At 39.7% G+C, this 21,192-nt stretch overlaps 1 protein-coding gene and 1 pseudogene across 3 annotated transcripts in view; both read right to left on the bottom strand.

Annotated features, from left to right (window-relative positions):
* Positions 1–21,192, bottom strand: part of SLC44A1 (solute carrier family 44 member 1) — a 173,861-nt gene that overhangs the window by 133,478 nt on the left and 19,191 nt on the right. The gene's annotated exons all lie outside the window — the stretch shown is intronic.
* On the bottom strand, positions 14,309–14,389 carry LOC118979906 (uncharacterized; annotated as a pseudogene).

Here is a 21,192-nt window from a genome sequence, read left to right as displayed (position 1 = left end):
AAAAACATACAATGCACTAAAGATAGTTTACTCAATAAATAGTGTTGGGAAAATTGAACAGACATGTGCAGAAAAATGAAACTAGACCACCTTCTTACACTACACACAGTAATAAATTCAAAATGGATTGAAGACTTAAATGTTAGACTTGAATCATAAAAATCCTAGAAGAAAACGGGTGGTAAAATCTTGGACATTGCTGGTAGCAGTATTTTTTTTTCTGATATATCTCCTCAAGCAAGGGAAACAAAAGAAAAAAATTAACTACATCAAACTAAAAGTTTTTGCACAGCAAAGGAAACCATCAACAAAATAAAAAGACAACCCATGGAACAGGAGAACATATTTGCTGATACATCTGATAAGGAGTTAATATCCAAAATTTATAAAGAACTTATAAAACAACACCAAAAAAGTCCAATTAAAAAATAGGCAAAGGACCTGAATAGACACTTGTCCAAAGAGGATATTCAGATGGTCAATACACATATGAAAAGATGCTCAACATCACTAATCATCAGAGAAATGCTAATTAAGACCACAGTGAGATACCACCTCACAGCTGTCAGAATGGGCAACATCAATAAATCAACAAACAAATGTGCTGGTGAGGATGTGGAGACAGGGGAATACTTCTGCACTGTTGGCAGGAATGCAGAGTAGTACAGACACTATGCAAAGCAGTGTGGAGTTAACTAAAAAAATTAAAAATGCAACTACCTAACAACCCGGTGAATTCCATTTCTGGGATTTTATCTGAAGAAACCTGAAACATTAATTCAAAAGAACAGAAGCAGCCCTATGTTCCTTGAAGAGTTACTTACAATAGCTGAGATTTGGAAGAAGCCTAAATGTAGATGGGTGGATAAAACAGATTTGGTACATTTATATAATGGAATACTACACAGCCATCAAAAGGAAGAAAATGTTACCCTTTGCAACAGCATGGATGGACCTGGAGGACCTTGTGCTAATTGAAACAAGCCAGTCAGAGAAAGACAGATACCATATGATTTCACTCATATGTGGAACCTAATGAACAAACTCAGCTAACAAGCAAAATAGAGATAGATTCATAGCGAGCAGGCTGACAGCTCTGGGTGGGGGTGGTTGTGGAGTGAGGGACTGAACAGAAACAAAAAAGAACTCGTGGACACGGATGACAGTGTAGTGATTGTCGGGGGGAGGGTAGATAGAGGTGGAAGAGCGTATAAGGAAGATCAATGGTAATGGAAAAATATAATAAGAAAAATAAGCTATTAAAAAATAAAAGTTAAAAAAATAAAATACCCAGGTGATATCTAAAAGCAAAGATAATGTTCCTTGCCCTCTTTTGATACTCTGAACTTACTGTCTCTATGACTTTCTTCTAAGTAAGACATAAATACAACAGCCCTGGCCAGGTAGCTCAGTTGGTTAAAGCACTGTCCTGATAAACCAAGATGACAAGTTCGATCCCCTGTCAGGGCACATACAAAAATCAACCAATGAATGCACCGATCGATGTTTTTCTTTCTCTGTCCTCCTCTCTATCTCTATAACCAATAAATAGAAATTTGAAAAAAACTAGAGGTACAAAGCTTCCCAAAAGATCCTTATAATAATCTAATAGCAGTATTACCTAATGCTATGAATCTTTCTTTGATACACCAGATTTTGGTAACCATGGTTTGAAAATAATGGGAAATGTACTACAAAACGGTTGAAGTCAATTAAACTAAGAAGTTACCTGATTTCCAGACAATGCTCTTCAAATAACACCTCTTGATTCTTCAAACAAATACTGAGCACTATAAAAAGTACCTGAGATTCAAGGCCACATAAGGTAAGCCATGGCCCTCACTGAACTCTAGTTTAGCAAGAAAGGCAAATTTTATGAGATCATGAGTGATGCCCAGACAGCGGTGTGTAAAAAAAAAGTACTGCAGGAATAGAGATGGGGGACCATTATGCAAACATTTGTGAGATCTGTTGAAATTACCTCATAAATTCCTGAAACAAACACTAAAAAATGATCCTTTGCTATCTAAAATAGAATCAGTTTTTGTGCCCAGAACATACTAAAACTCTTGCTAGACATGATGGGGAAATCCTGACTGCCAAATAAGAATGATCCTATTCAGAAATGCTCAGTAGTAAACAAATAGAACATTGGGCTGGGTTGTTAAAAAAAAAATCAGCCATTTCTCATGTCGTACCCATCGAGATTCCTTTGCCCTAAAGACGCACGGCTGTTCCAGGTAGGAAGGGAGCATTCTGTCTTGGGAAACAGGAAATACAGCTTCCTTTGTTTTCTGACACAACGCAGGGATGTATGTACTAAGCTACTAGAACAATATTTTCATGTTGACATCATTAGCAAAAGTCCCACTAATACAAAGTATCAACTGGTCACATCTAGAATTGCTGCAACTTGGAATTGTTGAGCGAAATGACCATCGGCTCCCTTGTCATGTTCCCCAGAGGAAGCCAGAGACCTGCCTTCTACATTCCAGGCAGTAAGTGGCAACCTGGGAGGCTGGTCCAAGAGAACTGATGTACAGGCAGCGTTAAAAGAAAAAGAAAGGATAAACCAGAGTCGGCTCCAATAGCATGCGGGCCAGAAATTCACAACCACAACACTGCTCACACTTCTGTGTGTTTATTGGCTCGCAAGTACTCATTACTAATAATGTTGTATTGAAGCTTAGAAATTTAAATCTGTGCCAAGATTATCCTTGACACAGGCTTATACTCCTACAGGCCAGGACTAAAGGAGAGTTAAAACTGGTTGGCTGGGAATTACAATAACCTGAAGCCCACACCTAATGACTGGCATATAAACGCCATCCTTTGTGTGTGTGCTGAGGCGTCTGCGGTGCAGATCCACGCTGCCTTTCCCGGATCCCAGTGAGAAGCCAGCTCTGCACACAAAGGCCAAAGCAAGCTGAGACGGGGCCTCCCACCCAGCACAGATTCCCAGCATGTGTCCTTGGAAAGTGTGTATTAATTTGTCGAATAATCAAATTCCCCCCTCCCTATTTTTTGTCTTGCCCACTACCGTCTCTACTTCCTGAGTTAACAGACTTCCTTCAAAACAGTGTCACAGTTCCAGAGGCTCTGCTGTACTTTGTATTGTCCTGATGACTGCTTGGCTCACTCAGAAATCCTCTAACGTTGTCACTGAATGTATCTGCAAAGTCACTGCTTATGCAGACATTTGTGTGATTTAAATACAGACACGGCAAACAGTGGCCTATCTATGGGAACCTTATTTTCATGTAAAACCTTATTTTACATGAAAACCTTCAGTATTAAAGACAAATAGTCATACACTCCAAATCCTCAAAGCTCCTTCCCAGGACATACTGCTTCATTAAATTCCCCAATATGCTTTTATTTGTGCAGAGTAGTAACAAAAGAATAAAAGAGCTGATGTGTATCATTTTTGCCACAATTTTCAACAGAGCGAGCAGACCTGATGAAGTTGGGTAGCAATAAAACATGGAGGCTTTCAGCCGTCTGTTCGTAAGCACCTGCAAATAAAATCTTGTAATAGGATTTTGAAAGACATTGCCTGTCCTTTGGGGAAGCTGTCAAGGATTTCCAGTGCAAAACTACTTTAAGTAATCCGTTTCATTTGCTAAGCCTGGTGATGGCAATTCATATTTGAAAGGTAAAAATAAAAGCATGGTTTTAGCAGCAAGTTAAAGGTAATAAGATACATGGAGTGGAAATATACAGGCATCTGGGTCCAACTGCTTTTCTTAGTTCATGAACTTTACGCTAAATCACAAACATTCATCCATTTAAGGGGAAAGGGGAAATGGCACCTAGGGCTGCTTTGCGAGTTATGTATTTATGTAGTGACAGAAAGATCATGAGGCGGTTGTTGTCAATGTCTTCACTCTTCCTCTGTTCCCAAAATAACCGTTGTAGGTTTCCCAGAAAGATGTCTTCACATCAGACTTCTCAGTGACTGTCTTTCTTGCACATGAGCACATGATAATTACTGAGCAGAGGTCAAGTTCATCCTGTTGTGCAACAGAGCTAACAGCATCTCTTACCTCCATCATCAAAATTACATAGGCCAAGACTTGTCTGCTCCCCTCAGACAATATTTTTAACTTGTCTTTCTTCTGAATCAGTGGTGAGCAATGTCTTTAATTTTAAATTACTATTTATTTTTTAAATTACACCATTTTATGGGCTTCATTTTGCCCCATCACATCCTACGAGTGTCAGAACTTGTTCGGTACTTGACGATCCCAAGGACAGGCTGATGGGACCCAAGTTCTACTTTGCACCTCCTTCTGCTACAGGACAGCCATTTCCAGATAGCTAATGGATTTATTGACCTGTCTTGCTATACCATAGCCATGTTTTAAAGCAGAGATTCACAGGTACTGAATGTAGGATTTTTATTCCAGTCTTGCTTCTTTTCCATAACACAACAAGTAAAAACTGATTTGTGAAGACTATACTGACTTATGGAGGAATATGAAACTTACACTAATCACAACACAGCTAATGGGTGACAGATGCAAGAAATTTATGTTTTAAAGCAAAATCAGATATTGTCTTTGCCAATGAAGATGTTTTAGTCCACGGCAATCTTGCACAGAAACAAATAAATGTTCAGTTGGTGGCAGTGCCTAAGAACACTTAAGTGACCAAATCCCCACTATAGTTAATATGTAATTTAGGAATCCCCCAAATATGGGTTAGATGCCCTTCCTTTATGTTCCTATGGCACACTGTGCATATCATTTCACTTTATTATTATTCGCTTCCCCAGTAGTCTATTAACTTCTTGAGAGTAAAGATAATGTGTCTATTTTTTTAAAAGATTTTATTTATTTATTGGTAGAGAGAGCGGAAGGCAGGGAGAAAGACGGGGAGTGAAACATCAGTGTGTGGTTGCCTCTAGCGCACCCCCTACCGGGGACATGGCCTGCAACCCAGGCATGTGCCCTGACTGGGAATCAAGCCACTGGCGCTTTGGTTTGCAGGCCCGCGCTCAATTCACTGAGCTACACCAGCCAGGGGTATTTTTCGTTTAAATCAGGAACCAGCACTGTTAACAGTAGCCATTTAAAATTCTTCACATGAACGACTATTCCATGCAAAACCATGTATGCAGAATCTTCCCCTAAGCAGTTAAACACGTCCCATCCATTTTCCCACCTTACTCCCTACTCGGAGGCAGGGCCTTGTTAATTTTATTCCCTGCTATAACCCCAGAAGATGAACAGAGTCTGACAGACAGGAGGCTCACAGTACATTTATTTAATGAGTGAATGAACAAGGCTCGGTCTCCTACCATCGGAGCTTACATCCCACGGTCCCTCCTGCATGAGATCATTTCCCTAATAAGTATTCTGTTGCATCAAAGGTAGCTCCTTTCCCCACAGATATTGTAGAGAATGGCATTTCCCCGAGATGTTTGTTAATAGGCTCTACCAGAAAAATAAATTCCAGATTTAAATCAGTTTTAGAAATGCTGATTAACAAAGTCTAGTCTTTCGAGCAGGACTTCTCTGAGGCCTATTGTGAGACTCTCCAAAATTCACTTGGTCATGCACTCAGTAGGAGACATGAATACAGACAGCAACTGTCTCTCTCAGGGTACATTTCTGGAAACCAGAGCACAAGGCGTTCATGGTTAGGATGATGTTCCCACGTGCAGAAGTAAAGGCGGGTAACACCTGTTTAGACTATGCTGAAACTGAAGGCCATGTAAATTGGTTAGACACTTCAGGAAAGTGATACATTTCAAAAACTCAGGGAACTAATCTAAAACATTTAAGTAGCTGTATGCAAGATGTTCAATGCAGTGCTACTAAGAGAAAAAAAATGAGAAATTATCCAACAATAGAAAGTAGTTAAATATGAAATGAAATATTCAGCAACATAAAAATAAAGACTTTGCATAGTAACATAAAAATGGCTATGATAAAAAGTTGTGCCTAAAAACAGGGTATAATATTTATGCTCTGGTTTATCCAACTTATGTAAAACATACTACATAGCACATGTTTTTACTATGATGACAATGTTTAAATAGTTTGAATTATAATGCATTTGCCTCGTTTTGATTTCCAATAATACTATTTAATTATGGAAGAAATAACAAAGAAAAAATAGTGGCTCCCATTTTTCCAGATTTTTTTCCACTTCCTCAGTATAATGCCAGCTATAAAGAGATGAAGTTTCACCCTGGCTGGTGGGGCTCAGTGGATTACGTGCTGGGCTGTGAACCGAGAAGTCGTTGATTCTTCTCGGTTGGGGAAGAACATGCCTGGGTTGTGGGCCAGATCCCTGGTGGGGGGCATGTGGGAGGTAGCCTGTTAACGTGTTTCTCCCACACCGATGTTTCTCTCCTCTTCCTCCCTCCCGCTGTCTCTAAAAGTAAATAAATCATTAAAAAGAGAGAGAGACATGAAGTTGCAAACTACTAGCAAATGTTTAAGTGATTCTATCTGATATTTGTTGACAAGAGATCAGAACACTTCAAACTTCGCTAGAAAGCTACATACTGAGGATCGACTAGGCAGGAACAAGATTTCTGCTGAAGGACACAGGAAAACTGGCAACACTAGAGAGGCATACGCTCTAATAAGCATAGAGAGGTAATACCCTGGTGTAGTGAGGGGGGGACACAACCCAGGTTTGAATGCTGGTGACTCCTCTAAACAAGAGTATGAGCAGTTGCCCTCACCTCCCCACGTGTATGGTAAAGATGACTATCACTACACCACGCCCTGTTGTTTCCAGGACTAAATTACTTTAAGTAAAGCTCCCAGCTAGGATCAGGCCCTAAACCATTGATAGTTAACACAGTTACCATTGTTGGTGCCCACTCCAAATGGGCTACGGGGTCAGTATTCCCTGTGAAGCATCTTAAACAGTGAATTCTCCCAAATATTCATCTCCAGCACTTTAAAACTGCTCCCACACTGTATACATTCTAAAAAAAAATAAGCCTGAAAGGTGAAAAAATGAGCTATTAAGGAAATACAAACAGGAGTGTGTACTAACTAGTACGTGGTTCTATGTAATGGCGGCAAATACAAGAAACAAATTAATAGCAGTTTTTAAATGGCAATACGGTAAGCTTAACATTTTAAAGGGAGTTGAAGGAAACTTCAATTCTAAAACTCATCCCCAAAAAACTATACAAAAAGTGCACTCACTCAAAAAATAATTATTACCACATGAAAGGAACTATGTTAGAACTTAGGAAGTTGTTACTTTACCTTCACCTTTCTCCTCTTCTCCTCTTAAGTTTACCTTCCTCATCTCTGGGTTCCAACGTTTCTCCTCCCTCTCATTAACATAACTTATTTGAGTTCACTCCTGAAGGCTCGTGAAGTGAGAGACAAAAAATGTGCATACTCACATAAGGTAAAAAAGGTCATTAAGTAGTTCACCAAATCAATCTTAGTGACCTCCAAGTGAGCCGTGCACAACTCAGTGACTATACAACACTCAATGCTGAAGGCAGCTAATATTAGTGAGCATATTCCATGTAGTGCCAGACACTTTCCCTACACTAGTCCATCTGATTTTCTCAATACGCCTAGGCAGTTGATATTCTCATAGAGTTCCCATTCCACTGATGGAGAAACTGAGACAGAGAGGAGTTTCGTAACTGGCCCAAGCCACACAGCCAACCAGGACTAAAACAGAGACGTGCAGCAGGTGGCTGGGTGCCAGACACCATGGCCACTCTGCTCTGCTGAGCTGCCCGAGGTTCGCATGCTCTGTTGCGCTCTGTGGATAATGCACGCGGGGGAGGGGAGGAACAAAACAAAATGAGAGACATCAGAATTACAGCAAAAAACCCTATAGTGCACTCTGTGGATTTATTTATCTGGACTGATTATTTACATGGTTAATATTTTTCTTATAGGGAAAGTGTAGGCCATAAGCAAGAATAATATATTATTAACATATTTTGTACTTTGATTTCAAAGACAGTTTCCAAAGGCCCAACTATTACTGTTGATNCGCGGTTCGCAGGCCCTGTTGCGCTCTGTGGATGATGCACGCGGGGGAGCGGAGGAACAAAACAAAATGAGAGACATCAGAATTACAGCAAAAAACCCTATAGTGCACTCTGTGGATTTATTTATCTGGACTGATTATTTACATGGTTAATATTTTTCTTATAGGGAAAGTGTAGGCCATAAGCAAGAATAATATATTATTAACATATTTTGTACTTTGATTTCAAAGACAGTTTCCAAAGGCCCAACTATTACTGTTGATATTTGAACACCTGCAGTCATATTTAACAGGTAGAAACAAACTGGTATTTCCCTCTAGCCGTCTATCACTTCCGTCTGCATTTTATGTAACACTTGTTAGGACTTCAAAAACAGTAATAATACTTAAAGTGCTACTGTGCTATTAAGAAATCATATACAAATGCCCACTTGACGAATGGATAAATATAATGTGGACTATCCCAATCATGAAACACAAATATTGGAATAAAAAGGAACAAAGTAATGATACATACTACAATTTGGAGGAAATTTGAAAACATTGTGAGTCAAAGATGCCAGACACAAAAGACCAGATTTAATGTCATTTATATAAAATGTCCAGAATAGCCCTGGCTGGGTAGCTCAGTTGGTAAGAGCGTTGTCCCAATATGCCAAGGTTGTGGGTTTGATCCGCAGTCAGGGCACATGCCAGAATCAACCAGTGAATGCATACATGAGTGGAACAACAAAATCGACGTTTCTCTCTCTCTCTCTAGAAGTCAATTAATAAATAAAAAATTTAAATACCCATAATAGACAAATCTACGGATACAGAAAGTATCCATAGATTGTGCGGATAGTACTTGTACGGATAGTACAAGTACAGATAGTACTTGTCTAGGGCTGGATGAGAGTTGAGGGAAATGGAGATGACTGCTAATAAGTATGGGATTTCTTTTGGGGATGAAGAAAATGTTCTAAAATTGACTGTGGTGATGGTTGCACAATTGTGTGAATATACTAAAAACCACTGAATAGTACACACTTTAGATGTGTGAACAGTATGGCATGTGAATTATATCTCAATTGAGTTGATATATAAAAGAAATCACACAAAACACTTAAAAGGGCTCCACGTTGTCCACTTTACACGTTTGACTGATTTCATGATAGACCCCATATGAACCCTTTTAATATAGCTACACTATGTATATAACAAAATAAAAGCAGAACAATTTTAATACAGGTAAATAACTGAATAATAAAGAAATTGTATGGAAGAATGCATTTTTCTGAGAAACCAGAAGTACAAAAATTACCAGGCAAAGTGCTGGTTTTCACAGAATAGTTCAACCCTCTGTAGGCAGTACAAGGGATAAGAAAAACAAGGTTGTAGAGAACTAAAATAAAAGACAAAATAGAACAAAACAGAGATACAAAAAGTCATCTAAAAGAAACCAAAGGACAGACATGCTAAAGCACAACCAGACTGTGGTATAAACACAGCTACAGAAAAAATGGACTTGCCAGAAAAAAAAGGGGCCGGACAGGGCAGTGCATGCACAGCTACTATTTGTTTAGACCTGTTAGGTGCCAGGATCTGTACTTGGCCAAAATAACAGTGAGAGACACACACTGACAAACTGGCCTTCCAAACTGTCTTGGGAAGGGGTGCCAGGCAGCAGACTCTAGACTGCTGAGGAGACAAGTCTGGACTCTGTGGCTCCCCTCCCTGAGTCACTCCCCTTTGTCTGATTCCACGTCATCAGGCAACCTCCTGACTCTCCTCTGGCTTCCGACAAGTTCATGACTCACGAGCTACATAAAAGTAAAGCAACAGAGCAAAAGAGGTTCTTGCATGTGCGGAGAGTCTAGAAAAACACTCACAGACCAAGCTGTTGACAACTGCTATCTCAGGAGGTGGGATCAGAAAGGACTTTATACTTAAGCATTTCAGTTTCGGACTGGTTTTTTAAAAAAATTAACCATACTACTTTCTATTAGGAATAAATATGAAAAATCTTAAATAACAATGTGGCTTTAACTTAATACTAGCTAATCCGGCAAAAACTTTCTGGTCTGTATGTCAGTTTAATAAATTAGCCTCCTGAGCCAATGCATGTGTCTTATGACTTTGGTTTACATGAATCTACGATTAACAGAAGGATGCACTCTAAATGTATTATGAGCAAAATTAAGCCCCGAGTCTCCAGAGCCCCAGGGCTTGGTGACTTTTAAGACACGTGACACTTGGTAAAGCCTCCTGGCAGCCATCAGCTGGGCTTCCTGGGGGAAACCTAAACCGCACCAAGTATTCTGCCTACAAATCTGTAAGCAGAAGATATTAAAGAGGTATAATTTAGATTTTTTTCAGATCACTTCTCCAAGTATTTCAGCATAATTTATGAGCAGGCAGCTCCTGGACCTACAGACTGGCCTTAACCAGCTAGCATTGGAAGCAAAGAGACCAGTTTCACACCACTACCCATCACAACTCTCTCTCTGTGCCCATGAATAGATCAGAAACATGGAGGAAGTCCTAGGAACTTGAAAGTCCTGGGTTTAGCCTGGCTCTAGAATCTGGGTCCTAAGTCCAATGACACTCTTATCTTCAGACCAAGGTCTAAAGTTAAAGGTCAGAGTACCCTGTAGCAAGGGCCACTGAATGATGCCCAAATTTCTTCCTCAGGTAACTACCTGGCTCTCAGCCACCCCAAAGTATGAGCAATAGGTTAACTCTGAATGATTGCTGGGTCTGAGACTGCTATATTATCACAAAGCCCCGAAATTCTACATTTTGGTGAATCCAATTACTAAAAATGAAGACATCAAGTATTTAAGTCTGAAATAGAAAAGAGTAATACAGGGGATTTAAGCATCAAAGCGATAGCTAGATTAGAAGAATTTACAGTCCCTTCCAACCCTGAGATACAATAAATGACTGGTTCCACAATCATCAAAGGTTTTTAGGAGAAGTTAAATTAACGAAACCAGCTACAGTTCTAAAATGATTAGAAAAAACTCACACAAAAGGACAAGAAACATCCAAATAAGTATGAAGAAATAATGAATCATCAAATTAATAAACCTGTAAATGACAGATGTTAAATCTACTCTTAAAAAAAAGCAACCGAAGCACTGGCTGGTGTGGCTCAGTGGATTGAGCATCGGCCTGCAAATCGAAAGGTCGCTGGCTCAATTATGGTTCAGGGCACATGCCTGGGTTGTGAGCCAGGTCCCCCACTAGGGGAATACAAGAGGCAATCAATTGATGTTTCTCTTACACATCAATGTTTCTCTTACACATCAATGTTTCTCTTACTCTTTTTCTCCCTCCCCCTCTTCTCTCTAAAAATAAATAAAATCTTTAAAACGTGTTTTAATCAACCACAAAAAATGATCATTAATGGACCAATCTTGAATAAGCACTCTACAAACATTAGCATCTGTAAATCTCCACACCCAGTGAGTCACTAAAGTATCCTACTCATAAGAAACCATTTTTTGGCCCATCTCCAAAGGCAAGTCTCAAGTTGATGCAGACCTTGTCTGTATCTTGACTGGTCTGTATCCAATTCTGTCAACCTATCTTTCCCAGGCAGTCTTCTATGTATCTGTTAAAGCTACTTTTCTCGTATTATAACATTAATTTTCATTAGTGCTTTAAAAATAATTACATCCCTATCCTACTCCAATTAGTTTTTTCTGTACTGCCCAAAGTAATGATTCTCAACCGCACGTTTCAAACAACTATATAACTTCGAACAATACTGCTCCCATATTCAGAAAGTCCCCACTTCTCTATAATCCAATTAAATATCTCTTCCCACACAATACTGACCTTGTAACAAACCAATATTCTATTAGAACTACAGACATGGTCTCAAGAAAACAATGCAGTCTAAAATGGTACCTGTAACCCTGGCTTATCAAATGACCAGCTTGTAGTCCATTGTGGAATAACATGTCCCTTATGGAATCCAATAAACACGATACAGGACCCCAAGGCTGTACACCTTGAAGCTTTCCTCCCTGTCAATACCTTGAAAACCTCATCCTTGGCCATGATGGGACACATCTTTGGCTTCCTGGTCTATTACAAAATATCACTTGGGCCAACTTACCCTTGCCTAGACACAAGCATTCATATTTTTGCATATTACCCCTCCCTCCATGATTGATCTTTCTGGTGACCCCACTTATGAAAACTATGATAGAGAGTAATTTAACAGTTTTGAAGGGAAAATAAAAAATAGAGATGAAAATACAAGTACGCAGACAGAGGAAGACAGCAACACACACACCACTGCCAAGAGTTTCATGGGCTTCAGAAGAAGAAACCAAGGGTGAGACACCCTCTGTTCTGGTCTAACTGGTCTTTTGCTAAGTGTTTGCCTAGCAACGCCTCTCTCCCTTAGTTCTCAGCCAGTGAGTAATTTGGCCCCGAGGAGGCTGCTCCCAGGGCATGCCCCAACCGCTTCACAGGACACGTTCCACCCCAGAGACCATCTATAGGTCCAGCATCCTTGTGATGGTGCAGGTCCAGCTCAAGGTACCCTCCATGATAAAACACAGTGGATTTTTATTCTCAGGTATGCTTATTTGATGCTTCCCAGGGAAGGCAGCTTCGAGCAGGAATGTGATCTGGCCTGGGCTCTCCAGGTGGTTTCTCGGCATACTCTGCCATGTCTTTGTAAGTGGTAGGCTGTAGCCAGCTGGCACCAGCTCATGAGAACCAAGGATGCACATCTCTTCCCAACTCTTGCTCACGACTTCACCTTGGAAGCCTAAAGTAGTCAGACCGTGGAAATTTGCCAGTGTGACAAATCTGGGCATTGTCTTTCCTCCCTTGCAAAGCTGATGGTTAAACATTTACTAATATACCACTATTTGTGCCTCAGTTTGCCATCCAATTGTGAGTTTTTCTGTCAAACAGAAACAAATATTTGTATGGCCAAATGAATTTGACTTTGGACCTTTTCTCACTCCTTCTTTTTTCCTGTTTTCATTTAATCTTGGTTGTATTTTTTTCCATNGGTACCCTCCATGATAAAACACAGTGGATTTTTATTCTCAGGTATGCTTATTTGATGCTTCCCAGGGAAGGCAGCTTCGAGCAGGAATGTGATCTGGCCTGGGCTCTCCAGGTGGTTTCTCGGCATACTCTGCCATGTCTTTGTAAGTGGTAGGCTGTAGCCAGCTGGCACCAGCTCATGAGAACCAAGGATGCACATCTCTTCCCAACTCTTGCTCACGACTTCACCTTGGAAGCCTAAAGTAGTCAGACCGTGGAAATTTGCCAGTGTGACAAATCTGGGCATTGTCTTTCCTCCCTTGCAAAGTTGATGGTTAAACATTTACTAATATACCACTATTTGTGCCTCAGTTTGCCATCCAATTGTGAGTTTTTCTGTCAAACAGAAACAAATATTTGTATAGCCAAATGAATTTGACTTTGGACCTTTTCTCACTCCTTCTTTTTTCCTGTTTTCATTTAATCTTGGTTGTATTTTTTCCATTACCATTTAGCCCCCTCACACCCTTCCCCCCCACAATCGCCATACTGTCATCCACATCTCACTAGTTCTAAAACCTCTTCAACTACTGGATTTTTTCCTGTTTATGGTTTAATGGAATTTATTTTGATGTACAGTATGAGTTATCAAAAAAGTTTATCTAAATACCTAATCAATTGTCTATAGATTCAAAATGGCCCCTTTAATACATAATAAATTCTTACTTATACTATGGTCTATGTTTAGACTATTCTCTCCAAGTGACTTATTTTACTCTTGTGTCAATGAAACAAGAGCAGCTAACATTTTTTTTGAATACTTCCCCGTACCAGCAATTTGCTCAGCTCTTCATTTACATTTATCTCCTTTAATCTCATGCTTTAGTGGTGAGGAAACTCAGGCTTGGAGAGATTAAGTACAGGGTCATGGTCACACTCCTGGTCAGTGCCATGTCTGGAGCCCAAGAACTCTGCCTCCAGCACGGCCGGTTTTAAACGCTGTGCGAACCTTACACACCTGAGCGCTCTGGCACTGGTTTATTACCTGACATGAGCCTCTCCTTATGTTTATTGCTTAGAACCATTTTGTAAAGCCTCTCTAAAAATATGTGCAATTTCTACTCAGATCATGTTAAATTTACAAATTAATAAGAAAAATACACATCTCAATATTCCCATTTTTACATCCAGCAACAAGGTATGTCCCTCTGGTTCATTCAGGTTTTATTTTCTAAATCTCAAGGAAAGCTTTATAGCGTTTTCCATTTCAATCATACGTATTTCTTGTTGGGGTTATTCTAAGTATTTTGTATTTATTGTTACTATGGTGAATGGGATATTTCTCACATTATATATATTTTTAATAACGAACTACAGAAATGATCCCTGAAAGTACAGTCTTCCATTATATGTTTCTAATTGGTTCTTGGCCATATTATAGAAAGCTACTGATTTTTATATATTTACCATATACAGCCCTTATTAATAATTTTACTTGATTTTCTTGATCTTTGTATTTTACCTCTGTTTGATTATTACACTTATTTTTGTTTTATGGGTTAATTGCACTAGTCAGAACTTCTAAAACAATGTTAATGGTGATAAAAGTCTTGCTGATGTGTCACCAAAATAAACAGAAAATGCACTAGCATGTCATTGTCAAATACAATACCGGTTGTTGGTTCCAAACAGTGGAGCTTATTAAAGATGGAGTTTTTAGTTCCTACTTTTAAAATAGCTTTTTAAAGAAATAGAGGTTGAATTTTTTTCAAATGTTTTTTGATAATAGTATTGAGGTAATTTTAGGTCTTTTCTACCAGATACCCTCTTTCAAACAGAAAAATCCTAGACTATCCAAAACGGAGGCAGACGCGAGTTTGGTCGGTCCCGGGGTTGTGTCAGCCTTGGGAGCCCTACGTCAGCAGCAGAGTCTGCTCCACTGCAGTGAGCTCCTTCGGAACGCACTGCCTCACACACAACTGACAAACAGAGGAAGGGTAGCAGTGTAAGGGATAAGTCCCACTAGGTCACATGCCACGAACGTACTTTTCTCCATAGAAGCAATATCTCACTGCTAAACCGTGTATTTTACTTATTTCTGTACCTGTCTTGTCCACTAGAATGGCTTGGTGCTCAGTACTTACAATACCTACAGTGTTTCCTGGCACACAGAAATGCTCAGTAACTATTTACTGAGTGAATGAGTCGGGTCCACCGCAGGATGTGATAAAGGAAGCAATACATTATGATTCTTGAGATTATGGCCTTCATCACCACAAATTCAAGGGATATTTGGAAGGTGAAGCAGTGCACAGAAATTTATTTTAATGCGGTGGTACGGCTGGGTTCTGAAAACCTATTCAAGAGATTTACTGAGCAGCTTCCGCAGATCAAGGACACTTGGAATTAAACAGCTTTGAGTGGCTTGACTTGTCAGGCCCCCTGGCGACTCATGAGATTGTTCTTCCGTGAAGTGACAAGACGTGTGAACACACTGCACCGAAACTGCAGGGGGGAAGGGAGCTCTGCTGATACGACCACGGGAATACAAGTGTTCCCATGCACACTGGACACGTGGTTCGAGCAACTGGAGACTGTATTCCGTTCCCAGCGCTGACCAGCAGCCACACTCCGTGGAATCACTGAATTTAAAAATGAGAAAACCTATTCCAGAAGAAATTCACAAGTTTTCAAAAGAAAGAAGTACACTATCAGTGTTTGAGGTTGCCTCTGAAGTACATCCTTCAGGGACAAGCCTGAACTATCAAGTATTTGTCCTGCTGGCATGGTTCACTTTTCACAAAATGCAAGAGCTGAAAACAAAACTTGACCAACAAAAAGTCAATCTCATGAGATAAATTTACAAAGCGTAAAGCAATCTTAAAATTCTGGCATGTACGCCACTCTGGAACAGGTTTACTATCCTGGGACCTGTAAAAACATTCATTTTCATGAAAGACCTGAAATCCACACTGGAGCAACTGTGTATGAAGTAAACCTAGACTCATGATGAACCAAAACATCCGGACGATACCCTCACAATCGTAGAGCATGGTTATTTCATGAATGGCACTTACCTGCTATTACATCAAGAATGCTTCAGACTAGCGATAGGCCTGTTACTTTGCACTCTGGGAGTTAACAAGTTTATTATTTTATTGGTTCTTGAATGAATTTTGAAGTTTTAGTATTATAGACCTGTTCATATCATTATTGTTAACAATTTAAACTTCACAAGATAAAGAAAAAGAATTTAAACTTCACATTGGCCCACACATGTATGGATTTCAAATTGTATTGGGTTGACTAAGGGTGGGGGGCGGAAATGGGGGGGAGGTGGGGAGCACTGGGCAGGGGGCGGGCAGGGCTGGGAATATAAGACAGAAAACTGTACTTGAACAAGAATTAAATTAAAAAAATAAATTTAAAAAATTGTATGGGGTTGGCAGGAAGTTTGTTTAGTTGTTTCTCTACAATGGCTTTAGTAGTGCTGAGTTGTCTTTAACTTCATACTAAACAATTTTGTCAGACTGCATTGTGACAGCTCTCATATCAGCACGCATTTTTTTTAAAAAGTCAAAATTGGTGAATTTTTGTGTAGCCATTTTAATATTGAAGATAGAAAAAGATATGCAACATTTTCATCCTATTATGCTTTATTATTTCAAAAAATGTAGAAACACAACTGAAATGTGAAAAAAGATTCTACGCAGGGTACGGAGAAGGTGCTGTGACTGACTGAACATGTCAAAAGTGGTTTGCAAAGTTCCTTGGAAATATTGATATTTGGGCCCAGTAGTTCTTCACTGTGGGCTGTCTTATGCACTGGAAGGTGTTCAGCAGCACCCCAGCCTCTACCCACTAGAGGCCAATAGGAGCAGATAGCTGACATACTCAAAATATCCAAATCAATAAGGTTTTTGGTGAAAATGAAAAATGTGTCTTTTATGGAAAAAACCATACAGACTTTTTGGCCAACCCAATATAATGCATAACTTTAAAAGCACAGTCACTTACTCATCCCTATTGTTTGGACAAGGTAATGAAGTATACGGATGCCTGAGAAACCATCACATATTTGAGGATTTAACTAAGGACTTGTCCTCAGCTAAATGCAATGTGGGGTCTTGGACTAGACCCTGGGATAGAAAAAGGATGAGAGCAGAAAAACTGGGAAAAACTGAATAAAGACTGTGGTTTAGTTAGTGGCATTGTCCCAACATCAGTCTCTTAGTTCTGATCTCTGTGCTGTGGTCATATAAGGTGCTAGACACAGCTGAATTAAGGCAATACAGGAACAGTCCATATTCTTTGCAACTCTTCTGACCATTATTTTGAAATAAAAATGAAAAAGAGGGTGCTAATTCTAAAAACACAAAAATTTTAGCCATTTAGGGTGACTGATAAAGAAACCAACACTCCACAAAGTTGGTTTCATTTAGTTATTAACACAGAGGGGCTACAGAAACCTGGAAATTCAGCTCTTCTCAATAAGCAAATTGTGAAAAATAAAGACCCTGAACCAAACCCACACTCTTGCGTTGATCTAGCACAACAAAATATAAATACCTGAGCAAATACAGGAAAACCACCTCAAGAAAATAATAATGATCGCATTCACAGACTTGAACTGATGTGAAAATTAGAATAAACCATTACTTCAACTAATATTGGATATGAACATTCTAACTTCGGAAGGAACTTAGTGGTTCCTTCTATACACTGAAATTACAAATGACTATTTTATTCTTCAAACTTTTCTCTACAATGAGCACACAAACATTTGTTAATCTGAACCGTAAATATAAATACATTTTAGTATCAGTGCAGTGATCTTGAGCTAAAATAAGAGGAGGTCGCCTGTGCTCCTGCAAGCTCTCACTCTCGCTACCCTTCTGTCCCTACCAGCCTGCACCGACCCAGTCTCCTCCGGTCTGCTCCGCCATCAGCCAATCTCTCTGTTCCCCTCCACTCCTCTTCAGTCTATTTTCCCCATTCTTGTAAGTTATTTTCCTACAATTCATGTTATAACACATTATTTCTCTGTCAAAACAAAAACTCTAATGTCTCTACCTGTTGTCTAATGGAAAGGAGATGATATTCTAAGGGTGAAATGATTCACCGAGGCTGTAATTTCCCATCTACTTTTCCAGGCTCTCACTACGTCCCATCACACTTGTCCCAAAGAAACTAAACCCTTCTGCACCCTGAACACCCACTACTAAGCTGTCTCTAAGCCTTTGTCCATATCTTTCCCGTTACTAAAATTACTTACTTTGGCTAACATTTGCTAAGCACATATTATGTGCTAAGCATAATGCTAAGAGATTTACATGTAATTTTTTCCCTACGATCTTCTTGTAATCCCCAGGGGTAAATGCTACTAACTAAGAAAAAGTCACAGCTATCAGCTGATTTTCTCAAGGTTACCTGGCTAGCAAGTTATGGGGTAGGAACAGGAATCCCAATCTCTAAGTTCCCAAGTCCAAACTCTGACTATAATCTTCTTTTCAATGTTTATCGTCCCATCAAGACCGAGAACAAATGCTAACTCCTGGGACCACCAGTAATTCCTCCAGTTGGAAATGACAGTCTTCTCCAAGGACCCACACAATTACTTAGTCTCCTTTTTTAGAGCTTACTTCATCCTGCTGCATATATGCCTATATTACCCCTTAGATTCAAGAGCTTTGAGGACAGAAACTGCTAAATTATTGCCCTTCACAACCTGGACCCATGACAGTACCAGGTGGGTAGCAGTACTCAAGTGTCTATCAAAGAAGAAAGTCATGTTAAGAGAAAAACTTCCATGTATTTCTTTCAGTTGTTCACACATACACAAATGTTTGAGCCAGAAGTACGAAGAATTTTGCACAGTACAAAGAACACAGGTTTTGAAGCTGGGCAAACCTGTTTACAAGTCCTGGCTCAACTACAAAGAAGCTATCTGATCTTGGGGCAACTCACTTAACCAATGTGTCCCTAATTCCTCATCAGTAACATAGGAGACCAATGATAATATGTGTAACATATCTAGCCCTACATTTAGGAAACTGAACACATGATAGATAATTACGTGTCATTGTTATTAAATTCTGGCCATGAGGACTTGTTTTGTGCCCAGAATGACAGGACCTCATCTCTACGCCTTCAGAAAGGCAGTATTTCTACAGGTAAACAACATGAAACACTTAGATAAGGATACCAAGGCTAATGTGTAATTAAATGTCAGTGTTCAGAGAAGGGACTGATTAGTGTGGACTAAAGAGAAGGGCTTCTTGAAAGGAAGGGATATAAGCTCAGTCATCAGGACAAGAGTTGGACAGAAGGGAAAAAATTCCAAACAAGTATCACAAGAAGAAGCAGTGGGGCAGGAGTAAAGCTGCTTGTTCAAAAAGTCTGCCTCCGGTACAACTCTTGCTCAGTGGGCAAAGGCCAGGTGAATAAACTGAGGGTAGAGTCCAGAGGGAATTTTGGATCTAATGCTGGTATAACAGAAATACTGCTACACAGAACGAAAGCGGGCAAGGGGAAGCTTCATATTGCTTATAGGGAAATGTCTTGTTAAATGAGAATTTGTGGTTTAGCTACTGAATACATGAATAAGAGTTGGTCCTAAGGAGCATAAGCAAAATCCTACTGATATATCTTTTGTCTTTTATTAGCGTTAGTCACTATTCTTATTGCTAACATCTATGTCAGTGTTCCTTTAGCACTGTGAAATGTATTTGTATGTGTAAGAAATAACTCAGAGAACTATCATATTCATTCGTATTCATTCACATGTGATAGTGGGCGTGGATAAAACGCAGAAGACAGACAACAGGGCTAAGGGTTCCTTACAACTTACAAATGCTGCTTGAGTAAGGACGGTCAGAGCCAGGAAAAGTAGTTTGTTATTAATATCACCAAGGGCAAATAGAACTAGGCACATTCTGTTGGGGAAAACACAAAAACAGTAACTCTGGAGCGAGACTGAACTGGTTAACGAACTATGGTGCTGATATGCACAAGGGTATGGATTATTGCTGTTCTGTGACTGCAGGGAAGGAACGGCACAATACGCACGGAACGCAACGCTCTTTAACAGTGGACTCACATCTCGGAGATGCCTGTGGCTTGAATGCAATTCATTTAGTTGTAATTTTACACAAATCACCCACCACGATACAGTGTAAGAGCCCAGCATCCTGAGTTTACATATGGATTTTTTAAATCAATGAGCACCTGTTCAATCAGAACTTGAAAAACAAAAAAGGAAAAACCTAGCTGACGAGTATTAATGAAATCACAATGCAATGCAGTCCGCTCATCTCCACAGTCCATGCCAACATGTTAACCGTGGTGGCAATAAGGAGTAATGCCCCTGCCTCTAGTTTATCAACACTGTATGTCTCAGAAATAAATTTTGGTTGATTCTAATTAAAATTATCAGTCCATAGCAATAGTTTATGCCAAGTGGAGAAAGCTCTTTTCAGAATTACAGGCAAGAAAATTAAGAACTGTTATGAATGAAATTATTTTAACATAATATTTAATGTGGTATATATAAAATACTTATTTTTCCATGATCTTTTTCTTGCATGTGTCACAAGACTAGAGGTTCTGCATTTGCCTACATCCCTCAGCAGCTGGGGAGGTAAATGCATAAGCACTAGCCAATGCTGAACAAACTACATCCTCCCTAACTGGCCAACAGGCCATTCATTAACCTTAAGTGGAATTTGGGATACCCTAAAAAATACAGGATAAAGGACAACATAACACCTTTGTGCCACATTTGTCCCACACCCTCTTCGACCTGCCCCTATTGCCCCTTCCTCTGGCAATCACCATAGTGTTGTCTGTGTCCATGAGGTTTTTTTTCAATTCCTCCACATTCCCCACCCAGCAGGCTACTCGCCAGCTAAATACTCTTATATCCTTAACCTGATGAACTGGTTTTCTCACCTGTAAACAGGATAGTTATACACAATACATAAGGTTGCTCCTAATGGTAGCTCTAGGTTTTCTTCTTTGAGTGACACAGAGGTAGTCACCCCATTGAAGGGGGTGCGTGAAGATGCCTCTGCACAGCACTGCACCTCAGACTATGTAAATATTAACCTTCCTATCAAAGGACGAGGACTTGATAAAGATACTGAGGAAGCTAAGTATCTCCCAGGCCCCTTCTCCTTGACGCCAGCACTGCTTGTTGTGATGACC

This window comes from Sturnira hondurensis, unplaced genomic scaffold (assembly GCF_014824575.4).
Source record: "Sturnira hondurensis isolate 20B ecotype Veracruz unplaced genomic scaffold, ASM1482457v3 Scaffold0022566, whole genome shotgun sequence".
Lineage (NCBI taxonomy): Eukaryota > Metazoa > Chordata > Mammalia > Chiroptera > Phyllostomidae > Sturnira > Sturnira hondurensis.
The sequence above is the reverse complement of the archived record's forward strand: the minus strand, read 5'-3'. Positions and strand labels throughout refer to the sequence as shown.